This window comes from Octodon degus, unplaced genomic scaffold (assembly GCF_000260255.1).
Source record: "Octodon degus isolate 3935 unplaced genomic scaffold, OctDeg1.0 scaffold00052, whole genome shotgun sequence".
Taxonomy (NCBI): domain Eukaryota; kingdom Metazoa; phylum Chordata; class Mammalia; order Rodentia; family Octodontidae; genus Octodon; species Octodon degus.
In genome coordinates, this window is record NW_004524628.1 from 5,112,282 (window position 1) to 5,131,345 (window position 19,064).

Sequence of the window (19,064 nt, forward strand, 5' to 3'; positions counted from 1 at the left end):
TTAGTTATACTGTTAGTGTCTTTTAGTCCATTAAAAAAGAGGGTTTGGGGGCCGGGGAGATGGCTCAGTAGAATAAGCACTTGCCTGACAAGCACAAGGTCCTGAGTTAAATCCCCAGTACTAAAAAAAAAAAAAAAAAAAGAAGAAGAAGAAGAAGGCTTGTCCTGATATCAGTTGGAAACATTTCAATGCCCATATCCTGTACCCTGAGCCACTACTTTATTTTTTTGCAACTACATTAAAGATAGTATAATATCTTAACTAGTGGTATTCTCCTATTATCTTGTTAAGAATTTTTTTTCCAGAAAATTTAAAAAAATGAAAGAAGTGGTTCTCAGGTAATAAGGATCATATTATAGAAACTTTCTGTTAACGCTTGGGCTCCTAGAGCGTGCAGTTTGCTTCCAGGTGACTCCTTGCTTTGGTCCGACGTTGCCAGGACACACAGTCGGGAGCGCTTACCACGCTAACGCTGAGTGGCTTTTCAGTTGCTCTGAAACAGAGTCCACTCTGAGAAGTGGTGGCATCTGTCTCACAGGAGGGTCAGCACAGGAGCTCCTGGGAGCAGGGGCCCTGTGCCCGGGCTAGAGACTGTCACACCCATTCTCTTTCCTCTCCCTTCCATTGCCCTGTAGGTGTCTCTTTCCCTACCGTAGAGTCTCAGAGGCTCCCTGGGCGTGGGCCGAGCCCGGCAGGGGAGGGAGCCAACTTGGGGCTCCTGGGAACCCTCAGAGGGTCAGGATCGCCTTGCCTGGCTGCCTGGTTTCCCAAAATGCTCCAGAGGCCCTCCAGCCACTCTTCCTGGCTCTGGAGGACAGGAGGCTATGTGTATACTTTTAATAGATAACGGGCCTTCATCCAGGCCTTTCCTGCTGTAAATTTTCCCTATTCCCTGGGTACTTACAGCCCCTTCCTGCCTGACCCTGTGATGTGGTCTGAGTGTGTCCAGAGTTCCATTTTCTGCTGGGTAGAAGAGCCCCCACCATTTTGGGGCGTCAGATTGGCTTTGCTGTAGTGTCAGTGACAACACCAGCGAACACCTACCTAGTGTTTCTGTGTGCGGGGCACACTTTGGCGATAGCATTGTGCAGCTCTTACAGCCACCCCATGAGATCCATGCTGCTGGGCGCCCATTGCCCGGAGGGGAGGCCGAGGAGCCGCAGGTTAAAGGTGTACCTCAGCTGGGTATAACGTGTGGCAGTGCAGGACTGGAGTCCGAGTGGCCTGCCTATTGATGTGCTTCTGACACTGAGGCCAGGTGAGGCTGGGCTGCCTGCCACGGGCTCCCTCTTGGCCCTTTGTCCTGAGCAGGGTTAGTGACCCAGCCTGGTTTTCTACCTAGATTAGGGGCGCCTTGGCTAGTAGGTCCAGGACACAGCAGGTGACAGCGCCAGGAGCACCTTCAGGACTGTTTTCTCCGCGGCCCCAGACTAGTCTGGCGAGGGGGCTAACCAAGGTCTCCATTTCCAGTCTAGGCCTCTTTTTGCTGTGACCACCTCTCTCCTGCCTTGTGTCCCAGGACCTGTGGGCATTGGCCTTGTGGGAACTGAGGCGAGCTGCAGGGCAATCAGAAGCAGAGAGGACGACTTTCAAACCAGAGCCATGAGCAGCCACATTACCTCTGAGGGCCTCAGTGTCCTGGTCCTCAAAATAGGGTTGGGGTGAGAGTTGGGTTACATGCTGCCCACAGTCCCTGTACCCTGTAACTTCTGTTACTATGCCGTCCTCACCCCTAAACCTGGAGTCTGGTTAGTGGGAGCTGAGTTTGAACCCCCTAAAATAGGAGGTGCTATTTTGGACCCTGCTGTCTGAGAGGGATGTGTTTAAAGCTAGAGCACAGCGTACATTTTAATTTGCAGGTGTTTCCTTTTTCTGCCTCAGCCACGCTGTGTTTAAGCCTTGGTGCCCTCCTACTCGCTCCCTCCCTCCCTCCCGGATCACAGCCCCAGGCGGGCCTGGCATACAGGTTCTGCTTGGCAAAGACCTCAGCTTGCGTAGGGTGGTGGCCTAAAATGAGGAAGATTCCTTCTCAGAGGCCAGGGACTGACCCCTCAGGGTCCAGGGAGCCTTGCCAACAACCTTCTGGTCTTTGACTCTTGTCTGGCAGCTCTGGACCAGGTCCTGTGTCCAGAGCTTAAGCGAGTCCAGGTGGGAGAGGCTGAGCTGGTGCACAACCTTGCCGTGTTCTTCAGGATCCGCTGGCACTTGCGCTGCACTCCAGTTAACGCTTGGGCGGGGAGAGGCAGAGTACACCTAGCTCATCTGTGTCATCTGCCACACACCGGGGCTTCTTTCATTGCTCCTTGACTGCAGGGGCACAGGGAGGGGCCCTGGATCAGCAGGTTGGTGCTGATGGGAACCTGCTGTGTTCCATGTTGGGGCCCGTGTGTGCCTCACGGGGTGTCCCAGGTGCAGTGCCTTGATGCTGAGTTGACCAGGGTCCTCAGGACTGCAGGGGCTGGCTGCTGTGCCCTAAGAATCACAGGCCAGCTCTAGCTGTGGGGACCTCACAGGAAGGGTGAAGTGTGCTACAAGGGATCACTGGTTGGATCCAGTCTGGGAACCAGAGGGGTGACCCTGCTGTTTGTGAGTCAGCCGCATAGGCTGCTTCGGGATATTCTCACAGGGGCCAGGAAACACAGATCCGCACTGTCACCTGTAAAAGGGTGACCAATGGCAGGAAACCAAATGGGCACACTGTTGTCAGTAGGGGTCCCACTGACTGTCTACCTTGTGTGGAGCAGCTTCAGAGAAGCTGGCATGTCTCTGCTTCTTGGAAACAAATAAGAATTGCAGTTGGCATTTGGGGCACCAAAGATAGCAGCCAGTGTGTTCCCGGCCCGGAGAGGGCAGTCACTTGCATGAGATCCCAGCCCAGCAGTCTCCTTGTTCTTAGGTGGCTGACTTGGACTCAGTTGGTTCCCATGGTGATATCAGGAGCCTGATGTGCCTGACCCTAAATGGCCCCTGCCAGGGAACCTGCACCAGCTGTCCTGTGAGCTGTGTGTGCTTCTAAAGCTGGCCCTGAAATCGTTAGTGTTGTCTTGTTAGAAAGTCTTTCCTGTGGTGCTGTCTCCTCTAGCCTTCGAAACTTTCCACATAGCCCCCAGGACAGGGAGTAGTCTCCAGGAGTGCTGCCAAGGTCACTCCCCTGTGTCCCTGTGGCAGTACAGATGTGGGGGCCCCCCAGCTGCTGCTTTCCCTGCAAGCCCCCATAGCTGCCGTCGGCTTCTGCAGAGACCGAAAGCCCTTTATTGTGTTTCTGCAGGGCTTCCACTTGGGCACGCGGGAGATCACTCCTGAGAGATTGTTCTCCGGGCATTTGACAGGTGCTGGGCCTTGAGCCAGGGGTTTGTCAAGGATCAGTATATTAATCCTGTGCTACCTGATGTGGCAATCATTACTCATTTCTGGTCTGCAGAGGAGGGAAGTTGTCTAGAGAGAGGTGGAGCAGCTTGTCTCAGTTCTTATCTGGAGCCTGTCATTAGTGCCCGTGGTACTGTGTGCTACTGTAGAAAGGACCATGGTGTCAGCTGACCTAATTAAGAACATCCCTGGTGACTGCTGCCTCTGTACTGGAGCTGCAGGCTGAGCCCCAGGCTGTGCCTGGGTTTGCTGTCCAGGCTTCTCTGTGCCGCGGTCCCAGGTGTGTGTTGGTGGCCTCTTAGCACAAAGGAGCAGATGACTGAAGCAGCAGTCCACCCCAGTGCATTTGCACACGTGCTCTCATGTCCAGCCTGCAGCTCCAGCGAGGCAGAAGGTGTCCCATCTCCACTAGCCCTGCAGAGTACTGACTCTTCAGCCAGCCTGCCGTGTTGCTGACTGCCGCCCAGGTCAACGTGGGACCACTGAGCTCCTCGGGCCTTCTGAGCCCACTGGTGCCATCATTGCATGCCAGTTAGGCTGCCACTGCTGGGCCCCAGGCCCTCAGTGAGCAGCGGCCCATTGCCACTGTGCAGGGGAGACAGGAGCACGCTGCGGCTCCACTGTGGTCACATTCCAGGCCAGCTGTCCTTGGAGTGAGGTTCTGACAAAACAGAGTTAATGGAGCACCTGCATCTGGCATGTCCATCCCAAAGTCCAAGGTGTCACTGAGTGTCCCTCAGGGTAAGCCCTGGCCTCACACAGGCGAGAAGCAAGCAGGAAGGCGGGGGAACATCGTGGCCCTGGTGTCACCTCTGGGTGGGGCAAGGTTGTCTAACTGACCTGGAGAAAAAGAAACTGTGCTTTTCTCCAAGCCTGCCAGTGTCTGCTGTCCCAGTGCCAGCTTGGTCCTCGGTGAATCCTGAGCACGCCTCTTCACATCCGAGCTCTCCTGCGCTCGCGCCCGTCTCTTCTATTCGCCAGTGGCCCCTGGATAATCCTGTGCCCCCTCAGGGTGCTAGTTCCTTTAGGGAGCTGCATTTGGCCTAAGTTTGGCACAGGCTTTACCTGTCCAGAGTGCTTTAGGCATAAGGATTCAGTGACGCAGTTCTCCTTATAAAATGATAGTACTTACACGAGTCCTCAGGAGGAGATTTATGGGGAGGGGGCACCTTTGTCATGGCTTCAGGTGATCCAGAGTGAGGACTGGGCCTCCGTGGTCAGCTGGGCCTTGCTGCTTCGCCGGGGGAGGGGAAGCTGCCCTCTGTGCCTTAGTGTCTCTTATATGATAAAAATGCTTACTAGGCCAAGCTTTATATGAAAAACAATAAGAATAATGAGATATATTTGAGTACCAGCGAAACTACGTATTCTTCCTTACCTTCTCCAAGGTTACATTACCCTAAATTTGCGTTTCCTTACTTCCATTGACCTTGTATTTTGGGACCCAGCCTTCACAGGCTCCGTGCTGGGGGCCGGAAGCCAGTGCTGTTTACTAAGTCTCACTGTCTTGTGAGGCCATGGTTGGAAACAGCCATTTATCAAAACAGGCTGGTGTGCACACAGCTGCCAAGGGCCAGGCGGGGTGCTATGGGCCCCTCCTGACGGGCCAGGCACCGCCCTGTCTCCTCCTTCCTCATGCCCTGCTCTCCTGACTGACGTGGGTGCTGGAGTATCATGTCCCACTGCCGGCGGGCAGGATGGGCGGCCGTAACTCTTTCTCCTATGACTTGCTCCCTTAGAGCAGCCTGCCTGTCCAGATCCCTGTGGCTTTACGCCTTGTCATTCCCAAGGCCCAGGAGCCCTGCGCTGAAGATGGCAGCCTGAGTTGGCGCCTGTCCTTTCCTTTCTAGCCCGTCTCACCCTCCTGCCCCTACTCTGTGCCTGTAGAAGACTAGACAGGGAGAAGTCGTGTGGCTATGCACTGTGAAGAAACTGGATGTGCCCAGTACTCCGGCAGGCCACGCGCCCTCTGCCCTGCTCCCTCAGCCCATACCTTTGCATCAGGACACTGCTGTCCCCTGCTGCCTCCCCAGTCCCTTCCACTCTCTGGAACAGGGGTTCTCCCAGGAGAGCCAGAGGCCTCTAGATGGAGTGGGCTTGGAGTGCTGTCCTCCTTGCATGTAGGACTGCTCTCCTCTCCACACTTGTCACTGCCATCACTCCAGTTTATGTTGGTCAACAGAGAGACCCAGGTACCTGTCTCTGAGGTCCTGTCCCTCTTGCTGGCTCCTACATATGTGGGGATGGTGGGGGAGCACCAAGCTTGTGGCCCTAGATTCCTGAAAGGCCTGGGGGTTCAGGATACCCAACTGGGGTCCCAGATCTGGCCACCCCAGCTTCTGTGCTGTGTAGCCTATTCTTGGCTCTGCCTTTCTGTCCATGTGTTAGGCCGCCGGCATTTCATTTCCACTGCCCATGTGAACCCAAAATCTTGGGTCTGGTGGTTTTTAGGTGACTGGTGATGGGGGTTGGAGGAGCCAGGTATGCACAGGATACTGCAAGACTAGGGTAGGGTGAGGTGTTGAATGGCCCCTGAAAGACCTTGCAGGAGGGGTAGGGACATAGCAGGGTGCTGGAAGGAGGGGCTGAACCCCAAGAGTGGGTGTGTCCTCCATGTTACCAAAATGAGAATTTTTATTGTGAAGAGTTCAGTGAAATGTGGTCCAGTAGAGGAAAAAGAAAAGCTACTCATGCACTCTTAACATTGCTTTCTGGTTAATGTGATGCTTCTGTCCCAGGAGCCAGTCCAGGCCACCACATTCCATTTATTTGTCACATCTCCTTCTGCTTCTCTTGGTGGTGACCGTTTCTTAAAACATCCCTGCTTTTGATGACCCTGACAATTTGGAGGAGATGCTTCGGCATTTTGGGATCCCTTCTAGCTTGGCTTTGTCTCATGGTTTTGCCCATCACTACACTGGGGTTGTGAGCTTAGAGGAGATGGCCATGCTTATGAGGTAACCAAGATGACCAGGAGGAAGAGCTTGGGGGACATGTCCTCATTGTACCCCATCAAGAGGGTGTGCTGGCACCATACTTGATCTCCAGCCGAGGTGGAGTTTGTCGGGGTCTCCACTGTGGAGTCATGCCCACCCCTTTCCGCACTGTGTTCTGCGGAAGGAATCTGTCCGGGCAGTGTGCATGGAGGTGAGGGGCATGATGGCTGTGCTTCACTCTGAGGGAGGAATAGCAGTGTAGACTGCTTGAGGTCCTGCTGTGCAGGACGTTTGCCTTTCCTCCGTGTAGTCACTTACAGCAGGTGGACCCGGGCTGTTCTTGGGGCTGTAATCCAGTACTGGGTCTTTTCATGCCTCAGTGTTTCTCCTCAGCTGTAGGGAGCACTTTCAGTAGGCTCCTTGGTTCTTCGACATGCTCCATCATTCGGGGTGTTGTTTTTGTTTTAAGGCATTTCTTCACTAGACACTGTAAGAGGTTCTCGGCTGTCTTGCACATTTCCTGTCTCAGACCTACAATCAGCTGTCTTCCATGAATGCTCATCCCTTCTGTTGGAGTGTAGTCTTAAAGACCAAGACCTGAGTACCAAGTGGCCAGCGTCATTACAGTGTCAGTGTCTACACCCTCATCTGAGCAGCAGAGCGAGGGCTGCTGCAGGCTGCTCCCCGTCTCCCCGTTTTATATCCCTTCCTCAGGCTCTATGCAGGGCCTCACGGGTGCAGATGTGGTGTGCGCTGCTTCCTGGTGCTGCACGGTGGCTCGAGGCGGGCACACGCACGCAGGCCTTGAGTGAGCGAGCACACCACTGCTGTCGCGTCCGTCCATGGAGCCTCGTAGTCAAAGGCCATGAAGTCCAGCCCCAGGGACAACAGCTGAGTGAAAAGGGGTTTTCTGTGCATAGTGAACTCTGCGGCCTGGAAGCAAGAGGGAGCTCCGTAGAGGAAGAGGCTGCTAACGGCAGAAAGCAGTGCAGGGCAAGGACTAGGAGATGGGCTTACCTGTTGAGACTGAGCTTTTGTGCCCCGCTGGGGTGGGATTTGCGTAGGACTTACACATCCTCTGCTCCACATCTCGGAAGTCTGTTTTCCGTCCTCTCCATCCACAGGGAGTGCACATCGTAGTGGGATCTGTGTGCCTGTGGAGGGAGGTGCGCAGCCGGGGGCCAGGCTGGGGGGCTGGTCCTCAGCTCGGAGCCTCCTAGGGTGGGCTGGGGCTGACGTGGGAGCAAAGGCCGTGGCAAGGAGTGCCCCACTTCTGGGGCTTCCGCAGTATGTACCATGACTTGGGGCAGGGCAGCGGCTGCTAGGGGAAGGGACAACCCCGAGCCTTTGACATGTTCTTCTGGGACACAGTGGCAGGAATCACCACCAAAGGCCTTGTCTGCAGGCTTCCTTTTTGTGATTCTGCCACTTGTCACACTGGAATCTCTGCAAAGGAGGAACTTGAGAATAGTGCCTGACTCTGAAGAGAGGAACCAGTGTGAAGATGAAGCTGTCCACGTGGGAGCATGGTGTCTTCACCCCAAGTCCTGCGCTGCGGAGTCACCATTGGATAGGCCGGTGGGGCGTGCTGTTTGGGATGAAGAGCCTGCCGCTGACCTGGTTAGCTCTTGAGGCCTCTGGAGGTGCCTGTCGTCTGCTTCTGTCCGACCCCTTGCCAGTCCTCATGGAGATGCCTTCCTCTGTCCTGCTGTTTGAAACTAGGACTTCACATCTCCTTGCCCTCAGATTACCCCCCACTGCCTGTGGCCAAGCTGTGCCCTCCCCTGGGACTGGCCTCGGCCAGAGGGTGGGAGAGGGTGTAACTGCATTGGGCCAACTCACAGCTGGGGCTCATTCGGTGCGTCTGTTGGCCCTAACAGATTGTGAGAGATCTGTTTTCCAGAATTATTTTATAACATGTGAACTCTTTCTGCTTAGAAAACAAAACATGTCCAAAAGAAAACAAGAATTTTAATGATAGCTTCTTAATTAAAAAATTATGGGAGGGTGGGAAATGAAAAGAGGTTACATTTCTTTGTTTTGTTTTTTGTTTTGTATTTTAAGGAAGGGTCTACAGGGTTCAGGGTCTCACTACTAGATCGGACTCATAGCGATCCGCCTGTTTACAGCCTCCCAAGTGCTGGGATTACAGGCGTGCACCACCACACCCAGTCTCAATTGCCATCTTAGTGCACCCCAGGGGCAGGGTCAGCATGGCAGGCCCAGGGATCAAACCCCCCACCCCTGTGCCTGCTTGCAGGCACTTTAATCTGTTGAGCTATTTGGCCTACATTTCTTTGTTGATAGAGGAAGACACATCAAAATCCAAACTGAGTCAGACAGTAGTGGGAACAGTAAGTTCTAGTTGTATCTAATTGTAGGAGAGAACTAGTTAACCAAAACCAAGTTGCATTTCCAGCAGTGGTGAGTGAGCCTTGTGCGCTTCGGAGGGGAGGATTTGCACAGGTTGGGTGCAGCAGTCGGGTGCCTGGATTTTCTGAGTTGGGCGTAAGATTCTGTTTTCAGCATATGCCTGTCCCGGAAGTGTGCTGCTCTCTGACTCGGTGGCACAGTAACACTCAGGCCAGGAAGGTCTCATGAATAGCCTGGGGACCTAGCAGGGCAGGGGCTGGGGACACTGAGTAAATCAGTGTCCTTGAGTCCTGGTGCTGTTCCAGTAGCTGTTCTCTTTGCAGCATTGCCACATGAGTGTGTACACACACACACACACACACACACAGAGTGGAGGTCTAGGTTTGCAACCCCAGCCAAGAAGGAGCTGCGCGTTCCACTCGATGAGAAGGTTGCAAGTTGATAACCTGATGGCAGGCGCAGAGTGAGCCTGTCCTCTGAGTAGGTGTGAAAACTGAAAAGGATCAGCAAGCCCAGCGCAGTTAATATTTAAGCAGGCGGCCCTGGGCAGCCCAAACAAAGGCCCCCGTGTCACACCCCTGGGCAGGGCGCATCTTCCCCACATCACAGAGGAGCAGGCAGGGGGGCCTCGGGAGAGCCCCCCCAGGTACACACTGGTTGGGGGCAGGATTGGACCTGTGCTGTCTTTTAACTATTGGGAATTTCATGTTCAAGGTAGTCCCTAAAATCAGGGAAGAGTGACTAGTTCTTGTGTGGTTTGCTTTTAAAAGTTGCCATCAAATTACGTATGAGTGGCCAGGAGCAGCTGCCAGAGATGTCCCTACTGCAGCGTCTCGTGTTGCAGGCGTTGGCCCCACTGCCACACTGCTCCGGGAGGGCCCGTGCATCAGGCCCTCTGTCACTTATTCCTGTTTTACCCATGGAGTCTGCCCGCCCTCAGCTGGCCTGGAGATCTCGGAGGGCTGTGAAGACGGGGATCTGGACATCCCCGGCCCTTCCAGGAAGACTGTTTGCTGTGGTGGTGAGAGCGCATGCCATCAGGGGCCAACTTGGAGTGGGTACACAAGGGGCCTGGGCATGGTGCATGACTGGACCTTCTGGCGTCAGTTTGCCATCGATCAGAGACCCTGGCAGGAAATAGAGCCCAGGTGGGCTTCTGTCAGTATAACAGCAGCTGTAAGTTTGTTAAGTCCTGGCTTTGGGCTCTGGGTGTTGAGGATTCCCGTTTTGTAGACAAGGGGTCTGCTCCTGGCAGGGATCCAGGATACAGGCCATTCCTGCAGCTCCTGCCAGCAGGGTTGAACTGCCTTGAGCCAGTTTCTCTGGTCTCTCCCTGATGGTATGGGGCGATGGCTTTGTGCTGGAACTCCAGCGTGGGGATGCCTCCAGCCCCAACCACTCCTATCAGGTGCCCATGGTTGACTGGCATTATGGCTGATGTCTGGATGTCCCCAGGAGCCTCCTGCACTCACATAGGCCTGGCTTTGGAGGGTGTTAGCATTACAGGGCTGTGAGCTGGCCTGCAGTTGGGAGGTGGGGCCCGGTGGGGCAGCGGTTGATTTCTGTGACAGAAAGTGCAAGCTCCAATAGTCCCGCTCCTCCTTTAGTTGGGGAGTTGGGTATTTTGGCCTGAGGTAAGAAGGTGACTAGCACAATTGGTATCTTCACATTCCTGGCTTTCTCCTCAGCCAGATTCTGAGAATGCTATCTGCTGCCCTTGGGGCTGGCCAGCACATGGCGGCCTCCAGGTGTGTTGGTGACCGTGTTCTCTCCCAGGCCTGGTCACCCTGACCAGCTGTTCATCAAGAAGGTTGAGTGCCTTTCTCCTGGGTGTTGATGTTCTCTCCCAGGCCTGGTCACCCTGACCAGCTGTTCATCAAGAAGGTTGAGTGCCTTTCTCCTGGGTGTTGACTGTGACCCTTTTGGCTTCCTCAGGTGAGCAGCCTGGAGTGAAATGAGCCCCCCCCCCCCATATGGAGATTGGCTGTTTGAGGGAGATTTGCTCGGGGCTGTGTGACTTACCTGCCTATCCAGCTGCTTATTGCTCTGTGATCACACCCCTCTCCTGGTGGCAAATTGTCCTCACATTTTACAAATACTTGCTACATAGAATTTACATCTGGGTACTGTTACTTTAACAAAAATAATGTACAATGTATTTAAAAGCATGTCAGACTTGTGCTGGGAGAAGTTTCCTCATGATGTATATAGTTTCTATTTTGCTGGTTGCTGCCCTCTTTAACATGGAATATTAGACTGAAAAGAATGATGCATGCCCTATTTGGGTGACCAAGAATAAAGAATTAAAGAAAAATTTTATTGACATCCTCCTCTGGAATGGCAGTGGTAGGAGCTCTGGGAATCCACTCAGTGGAACAGTAGTAACTAGAGAAAATTATTTTAAGAAAACTGCATTAAAATATCTGGGATGTTTCTTCCCAGATAAGAAAAGAGAAGAAACACCTGTTCATGAAAATCTACGAACTGTCAGCAAAGACAGCAGGAGTTTGTAGCATTTGAGGTGTCACCCACTTCTCCCAGCCCAAGTCTGCTACCCAGTGTAGAATGATAAAAGCAATCCCCTTGAGGAAACAGGTTGGGAGGGCAGGGTGGTGGGATCTCTCACCCCCATCCTCGGGCTCCAGGGCGCAGAGGTGAGGTTGTGTCCAGCCCTAACCTTATGGTCAGTGCTTTAGCCTAGGCTGAGAGTTCGGGGCCTTCTTGCCATCTGGCATCCGGCTTGCTTGAAGTCAAGCTGGGAAGACCTAAGCGCTCCCACCAGGCACCCTACTGAAGTGAAAGAGCCACTCAGAGAAGCAGGCCACTCTCCCTGCCCCCACCTCCAGTGCAGCAGCCTCGAGATTCCTGTCAAGTAGGAGATGTAGGCTGCAAAAAGAGAGCACTCTGAAGCTCTGCCCAGAGGTACTGACCGTGTAGGAAGAGCCTTTGGGAGAGAGGGAGGAGAAGGAAGGAGAAATGAAAGCATGCCCAGGCTTCAATGCAGAAGCAAGTGGGGAAAAAAGGAGTGAATGGAGAGCCTTTTTTAAAAGGAAGTAAATGACCAGAGAAAGTGTTGCAGGTGAGAAAACAGTGCTACTGAAGGTAATCATGGAATTACGGAAGATGTTATAAGTTTATCATTCTTTTGTTGTTAAACTGAATTGAAAAAGCAGTTTTATAAAATAATATATGCAGGATTATATTGTATACAGGCCCAGTACACGTAGAGGGCGATATACTTGCCTGTCCTAGTAGAAAGGAGGCAGATGGGAGCAGAGCCGTGGCAGAGCAGAGTGCTGCTGGACGGTAACGCACAGCCTCAGGGAAAGGGAAGGGAAGCGGGCTTGGTGCCACCGCAGGCTGCTACTGCGTCACGGACTGCAACTTCAGCCTTGCTCGCTTCTCTTTGCTTCTTTACAGACAAAATTACATAAAGTAGTAAATCTGATGGTGGAACAGTTTGCAGTGCATTTAGGCAGTGATAGAAGAAAACGCCAGCGGGAGTGGAACTGCTGAGAGGCGTACAGGAGGGTGCGTGAAGGGGTGGGAGTTGTGCTACGAAGTGTCCACATAGTGCAGAGGAAAGCGTTACCTGGAGCACGGAGAAGTGGGAGGACAGAGCAGGCTGCGTCCTTGTCCTCACAGAGAAGCGGGAGGACAGAGCAGGCTGCGGCCTTGTCCTCCTCAAGGGGTTGAAAGTTCACTGTCTTTTAGTTCTACATGAAATTCCATCAGGCCTGCAGCTCTGCTTCTAAAGGCATGTGTTCAGTGTTGTACTTGGGACACCTGCCGGGGCCGTAAAGACAAAGGGAACTGCTGGGCCTTGAGGGAGACCCTTGGGGCCAGGAGTTTGCAGTCTGGGCCAGGAGCCCCGTTCTGCTGCTGTTTGCTTGCAAGCTGGAGCGTTCCTCCTTTCCCTCTCTTGACACTGGGTTCCGGCATTACCTGGGGCACTTAGGCAGATAGTGACCGCGCAGCACTTGACAGAGCCATGCTTCCTCTCCAACCCTTGCAGTCAGACATGAGCGGGGGAGAAGAGGAATTGTTTCTCTGTGTCCTCCGTGGGCCTGTACCCTGCGAGCAGAGGCGGTGCTGCTCTGGACCTCAGTCTCTGTGGGCAGCGTGCACCAGCTCTGCTGATGGACTTGTGCCGTGGCCGTGCTTTGGCGTGAGGCGTGTTGTTACGAATGCTGACACCCTGTCCCCAGCGTGACTGTGCCTGGAGTCAGCATCTGTACAGAGGCAGAGGTAGAATGGAGCGCTGAGCCAATGGGCCCGGTGTCCTTTGGAGGAGAGGAACACGGGAGCAGAGCATGGAGGACACAGCCAGAGGTGCTGTCTGCTGGCGGGGAGAGAGCTCTTTCTCAGCAGCAGCAGGATCCCGAGGAGATGAGTGTCTGTGGTTTGGGCCCCCATGCCGTGGCATTATGGCGGACTGAGCACCATGACGCATGTCATCTGTGAAGTCTGTGTTCATGCACAGTACCCTCAAGCGTTCGAGTGCCAGTGAGCATTATAGAGGGGGAGGCGTGAAAGACAGTTACAAATGCAGTGCTGTTTGGGAGAGGTTTTTCCGTCCCCTTCGCAGACCAGCCTGGGCACAGAGGCCCCTGTCGCCCTGCTGTGGGATCTGGCCGGTGCACACGGCAGCGCATGGGCAGAGGGTCACATGCTGGCGAGACCCCAGAAATGCCGGATTCACTTGGAGTGTGAGTCTCTCCTGATCCCCCTCTCGCACCCCAGACAGTCATGTGAGGTCAGGGGGACTTTCCCAGCTGCCCAGCACTTGGTCTGCGTAGCCCTTTCCTTGGGTGGAGGATCTCATCTGGTGTTGCTCCTTTAAAAGCTACAGGGTACTATATTTATTTGACTTTATTTGAAATTCACAGGATTTCTGAGCATTGTGCTGTGTAATCTGGTGAATGCAGAGCTTTAGAATTTATGCCTTAAAAGGCTGAACTACTGACATGTTTAGAGGCCTTTGTGTGTGTGTGTGTGTGTGTGTGTGTGTGTGTGTGTGTGTGTGTGTAACCAGGGATTGAACTCTGGCCCTTGCGCTTGCTAGGTAAGTGCTTATTCTACTGAGCCATCTCCCTGGTCCCTTAGAGGCTTTTATATGCCTCATTTCTCCCCTTTCTGAACCAACTAGGGTAAAGCAGCTTAAAAAACCTTTTGGAATTAGTGTCAGAAAGTCTTTTTCTTTTAGTTAAAAAACATTATATATTTTATTATTTATTTTTTAAAAGAAACACTTGTGTGTTAGGTTCACAGCAAAACTGAGCGAAAAATAGAGTTCCATAGCCATCACACAGTGTCTTTGCTCGCGCTCTCATGAACTGCAAGGACACAGGAGAAGATCCCTCGTGTAGGAAAGCAGGGGTCTGCTAAGCTTGCTGGCCTTCCCAGGGCTGCAGAGGAGTGATGCCTCCTGAGGGGCTGCATTCGGGGACTGCAGCATTCATGCCCGCTCTGGGCGAGGGCAGCGTGGCAGCCAGGGTCCTTCTATTACTTGTTGTGTGCGCATGGCTGGGGACAAGATGTCCTGTTCTCTGAGAGCGGTGTCCTCCCTGAGACGAGGGGCAAGAATTTCCCTGTGCTGGGCAGGCTTTGTGGTGAGAAGCCCGTGACAACACAGGGTAAGCACAGTTGGTGTTGTATCAGGCCCTGCGCCAGCGTGGCCGAGTATATCAGGGAGGGAGGGGAGGTGTGCGGAGAAGGGAGCCACATCTGCTGGGGGGCACTGAGTGCAGTTTGTGATTTGCCTGAGACGAGGTGGTTGAGTTAATCCCTGGAGCAGGCCAGGAGCCCAGCAGCTCTGACTTGGTGCCATCTGTGCCTCTCACATTCCTCTGCCCCTCTCTTGGGCCGATGAAGCAGGGACTGAGCTACCGAGCTGAGCAGTGCTGTCAGGCTGCAGCTTCGCTGCTGTCGCAGGCTTTGCACCTGTGCGTGTGTCTCTGACTCGTCTGTGACCTCAGTTACTGTCACCCATCAATGCAGGCCCTCCCACGCAGTGGCCCGGATTGTGAATATGCTCACAGCTGTCCTGCAGGTGTGCAGCTGCCCCAAAGGTCTAGCTGTCACTAGGCCCCACTTGCGGGCTGTTAGTGGAGGGTGTTAGGCAGCAGCTGCCTTCTCCTGGGCCGGCTGAGTTCCATCTGATGGAGGCCTGCCACCCTGCCCTCTTCGGTGTCCTGGCCTCTAGGAAGACCTGGAGGTTGGTAAGGAGGAAGGAAGCTGGAGGGGCTTGGGAGATGGCCTCTACATGCTGGCTTCCAGTTTGAAGCTTTTTTACAATTCCTTGCTGTGGGAGATGGAATCAGTTCTAAAAAATAAAACTTGAAGGCACATTTTCCCTGACTGACAAGAATTTTTATTAAAAAAATGTAAAAGTACAAGTAGATGTTTTAATTAGCCTTCATGTCACTGCTGTTGATGGTGGTAATTTTACTTTTGATATGTGACGGAGACGCTTTGTGGGGGGCCTTTGTTCTCTGTTGCTTTTTTCCATTTCAAACTCAGCTGCATTATTTCTCTTTTCTCCAAAACAACAACAACAAAATAGTAATAGTAATAGTAATAATAATAATGGTGAAAGTACCTTTTGGCGTCAGATTACATAGTATCCAAACTTGTTCATATTCTCTTTGGAAACAAAAGTTTGATCATCCCAGGCATCTTTGTGGAACAGGACCAAGGTGGAAGATCTGGCGACTTTCTTTTTTTTTTTTTTTTTTTTTTTTTGGTGGAACCGGGGATGGAACTCAGGTCCTTGCGCTTGCCAGGCAAGCACTTATTCTACTGAGCCATCTCCCCGGCCCCCTGGCCACTTTCTTAAGAAATGTCAGTGCTGTGGTGCTTGGGATGAGGTCGTCTAGGAATCCTAGCTCAAGGGCGAAGGATGGCCCATGGTAAGGCTTGGGCTGATAGACCTGAAATTGCTTGGCTGTTGAATTACCAGGTGGTTGTAGTTTAGTTGTCACTGGGTTTTGCGTGTGTTTTGTTATGTTACTGGGTTTTGCATTTGCAGAGTCAGTGTGTCTTTCAGAGCTGGTAGGTCCCCTGAGTCTAGGATTAGTTGTACTGGTGCCAAACTGAGTTTTTCCGCCCTGGAGCTCTTGTGGGATGAAGAGCTGCCCTGTGTGTGTTGATTGTGAATCGGCCTGTCCAGTCCTTGGTGGGTGCCTTCCGGGCCTGGCCTTTCAGGCCTGAGCTGGGGCTGCCACTCTTTACCCCTGTAGTGACAGGTGATGCCCACCACAATCCTTGTGGGCAGAATCCTCCCAATTTGTACCGAGTGAGCCGGACGTTTGTCCTGAAAGCCCTGTAGGAGTGTTCTACAAGGGCACCAGCACCTTTCATGTGTATTTACACAGTGGTCTGTTTGAGTATCACTAGACCTAGAGCGCTCCTTGTCGCCTGCAAGCTGGTGCCCAGCTCTAGGGTCTGAAGTTAAAAGCTCCCCAGAACCCAGCCTGTCCAGTCCCCTTCTCATCACTTAAAGCACTGGGGTTTTTATTCTTTTTCTTATTCTTTTTTAATGTATTTGGTTGTTGCAGGATATCACTACATAGCTCAAACTCGTGGTGATCCTCCTGCTTTCAGCTTCCCAGTGCTGTGATTATAGGTGTGCACCACTGTGCCTGGACTGTGGCTGGCTCAGCTGGCCCTGTGGGTGGGGCTGGTGCAGCATGTAATGCCAGGGATCCAACCGCGGTCCCTGCGCTTGCCTAAGCAGTCACTTAGTCTGCTGAGCTGTCTCGCTAGCCCCAGCGCTGGGTGTTTCTAGCCTCTTAGTTCATGCTTTCCCCCGAGTGCTTCTGTGCCTGCTGAAGTTCGATTTGTCTGCGTCCCCTTAGATCCTCGCCCGCCAGGTTTCAGGCTCCTTCCTCACCTCCTTAGCAGCCCTGGGCGGTATTTCATTTGCTCTTGGTTTTTGTCTTATGAGAATGTTTTACTTCACCACTGGGTCCTGGAGGCAGGGATCACCTCTGACTCAACTGTGTATCCCCCACCCCATAAGTGCCTGGCTTGGCACCAGTTGAATAAGTGAACAGATCCAGATTTTGGGCTCCCATGGACTCCCCGTTGAAGTGTGTTTCCAGCTATTAAGCTGGGCCTGCCAGCTGCAGCCAGAGATGGCACATCCTGCAGGGCCCCCAGAGCAGCTCTGTCCTCTGGCCCGGTCCTTCCTCTGTGGGCCTGGTCTGCTCTAGTCGTTGAAGAGGAGGACCACATGCCCAGGAGGAAGATGTGTTCTTGGAGCCTGAGGGTGCCCTCCCTGCCAGCTGAAGCCACTCCGCCGCCTCAGGGCTGCTGGGCGACTTTGGAGCAGTCCCCACAGTGGCGGGCTTCAGAGGCCCTGCTTGTTGCTCTGTTCCCAAAATTGCTTTTTTTCTTTATGGGTTTTTATCATTCCTGTTACTGCCAGGTTCTCTGTAAAAGCTGTGGCCAGGTTAGCATGGGAGAGGCCCCCAGAGGGGTCCTTCATCCCCAGATGGCATCAGCCAAATGAGCACTATAGAGTGTTCTCCTCTCTCCAGAGATGCCCTGTGGAAAGAAGATCTGGACTGCCGCCTCCCTCTCCTCCCCGCTCCCCAGCCTCCCTCTCCCCCCCCCCCGCCCCCGGCCCCTCCCTCTGCCTTCCTCTCCTTCTGCCTCCTCACCCCTTTCTTCCCATTTTCCTCTTCCTCCTTCCTTTTCTTTCACTGTCCTCTTTTGTTGTGAGGGTGTGGAGCACTGGTGTGAGCTCTGTTCCACCCAACAGCAAATAGTTGAAACCATATTCCATGTTTAGAGCTAAAGCCAGCCATTAACATAGCACTTTCCAGAAATCTACATGTATATTGTGCACCGTGTGAGGCTCACTTCCTACAAGGTGCAGGAGCGCCAAGCCGCCTCCCCTCAGGTTTAGTTTGTGGTGAGGCCGCTTGAAGGCCTTGGGCAGGCCGTCCCTCTTGGCTTCCTGCCCTGCTCCAAAAATAACTTTTCTTCCCAGCATTTCATTGATCTCTGTGTGTTGCTTTGCATTTAGAACCCTTTGTAGAATGTTATTGCTAGTTAGATAATGTCTTGTTTTCTAAGGAAGTAAACTTTAACACTTGTGAATTAGAAAATAAGCTTTTCTTGTGATTATAAAAATAAACAGAGCCCACCAACTCCAGTCATCTCAACCAGAGAGTTTTTGAATTTGTATTACCTGTACTGTGTCCGTGGCAGTCTAAAAGGAAATAACACGCAGAGTGAATCTGCAGATGCCTCTCCAGCCCACCAGCCTGTTACTGAAGGTGCGGAGGAAGGGGAGGGGATCAGCAGGGGCCGGGGCAGGGGTGAGGCTGCCTGGCTTTGCCTGGAGCTGAAATTCTGCACTGGTCCTGCAGTACACGGATGCTGGCGCTTGTAGCAAGCTGGAGACCATGCTAATGGGTTTGTTAGCTGCATCTTCCCTTTGTGTTCTCCTGGCTCCATTAGTGTGCAGTTTTGAAGGTTGCCCAGACGTTGAAGTACTGTGCTAGTAATTCGCTGTTGAGGAAGCAAAATCAAAGCCTACCTCTGTGGTTTCAGTGACCCAGTAGAATAAGCCAGAGTATGGCTTATTGAGAAACAGCGTGTGCAGCATCAAGACTATATTGTAGCTACTTTTCCATTGCTGTGCCAGATGCCGGAGATAGACATGACTTTGTTTTGGTTCATAGCGTCAATCTGTGATCACTTGGACCATGGCTTTTGGGCTTACGGTGAAGCACAGAGCAGAGGAAACCTGCTCACTTTGTGGCAGCCAGGAAGCAAAGAAAGGAGGGGGGTGGCTGCCCGTAGCTCCTTCAGGAACAGCACAAGATAGCTCCTCCTCCTCCTCCTGCCAGGCCTCCAGGAAACCTCCACCAGCATCCACCATCTCCCAGCAGCACCACAGGCTAATGACACAGTCGCTCACTTACGAGCCTTGGAGGGTCATTAAAGACCCAGACGTAGTAGCTTGGGCCTGTCCAGACTTCTGAGAGGCCACAGGAATATTCAGCTCCTTTGGCAAGAAGAAACTGCTTTTAGGTTTCGGGAAAAGGACTGGTCAGGTTTTTAGGTTCTTTGCGTGACTGGGCCGACTCTGCTCAAGGCCTCTCCTTTGTCCACGTTGGTCCGCTGTTTTTACGTAGCTGCCACTGCCCGAGTATGAGCTGGTTCACTTTCCCTGTGAGGCTTCCTTGGATAAACCTGAAGGAAGATGTGGGAGTTTTTGTAAGGAGACGGGTGACGCATGCTTTGTCCTGGAAGAGGAGCGTGTGTCACCAGGGATGGTGTGGCAACTGTTCCTCAAAACATTGCGACACGTTTTTCATTTGCCAAATCAGGACTTCCTCCAGTGGGTGAATAAAGCCTGCTAGGAGGGGGAGG

At 53.0% G+C, this 19,064-nt stretch overlaps 1 protein-coding gene across 26 annotated transcripts in view; it reads left to right on the top strand.

Moving 5' to 3' along the window:
- The first annotated feature begins 11,686 nt into the window (after window positions 1-11,686).
- Inpp4a (inositol polyphosphate-4-phosphatase type I A) overlaps window positions 11,687-19,064 on the top strand; it is a 74,425-nt gene continuing 67,047 nt past the window's right edge. For 12 of the 26 annotated variants that reach the window (XM_023717420.1, XM_023717418.1, XM_023717430.1 and 9 more), the window contains exon 1: window positions 11,691-11,777. The gene's annotated coding sequence lies outside the window, so the exon portion shown is untranslated. Of the gene's footprint in view, window positions 11,778-14,765; window positions 14,893-19,064 lie in introns of those variants that run through there. The other 14 variants (XM_004633177.2, XM_004633178.2, XM_004633175.2 and 11 more) reach the window with 5 other exon arrangements.